The sequence below is a fragment of the Oryzias melastigma genome, linkage group LG1, assembly GCF_002922805.2.
Source record: "Oryzias melastigma strain HK-1 linkage group LG1, ASM292280v2, whole genome shotgun sequence".
In the NCBI taxonomy this organism is placed as follows: domain Eukaryota; kingdom Metazoa; phylum Chordata; class Actinopteri; order Beloniformes; family Adrianichthyidae; genus Oryzias; species Oryzias melastigma.
In genome coordinates, this window is record NC_050512.1 from 5,109,811 (window position 1) to 5,110,164 (window position 354).

The 354-nt window shown below is 32.5% G+C and overlaps 1 long non-coding RNA gene across 1 annotated transcript; it reads right to left on the minus strand.

The window, feature by feature from the left end:
- On the minus strand, window positions 1–258 carry LOC118599481. Its single transcript, XR_004948861.1, has 2 exons — window positions 200–258; window positions 1–106 (listed from the first exon to the last, which is right to left on the minus strand). It is a non-coding gene; the product is annotated as an uncharacterized LOC118599481 (long non-coding RNA).
- Window positions 259–354: the final 96 nt, after the last annotated feature.

Consider the following 354-nt stretch of genomic DNA (forward strand, 5'->3'; position numbering starts at 1 on the left):
TAATTTATAGTGGGATCCTTTATTTTCCCTGTTTGGCAGTTTTAAAAAAAAAACGAAATAAACATTCAAACTTAAAAAGTTAACAAGAAGAATACGACAGTGGCACCTAAATGGACAAATTAAAACAAACATGTAATTTCACTGTTTCATTTCTTTACAATACTTATCCCATTGTACCATTTAAATAAAGAAATCCTACCAAATGGACACATGTCCCTGAAGCCAACAGAAACAACGTTCTCAAATTTCACCATTCAAGACACCTACCAAAACAGAGCAAAACATAAGGCTTTCTTGGTGTCTGTAAAACACACTTTTAACCACTGTTCAAAACACAAAAACATCATCTGGCTA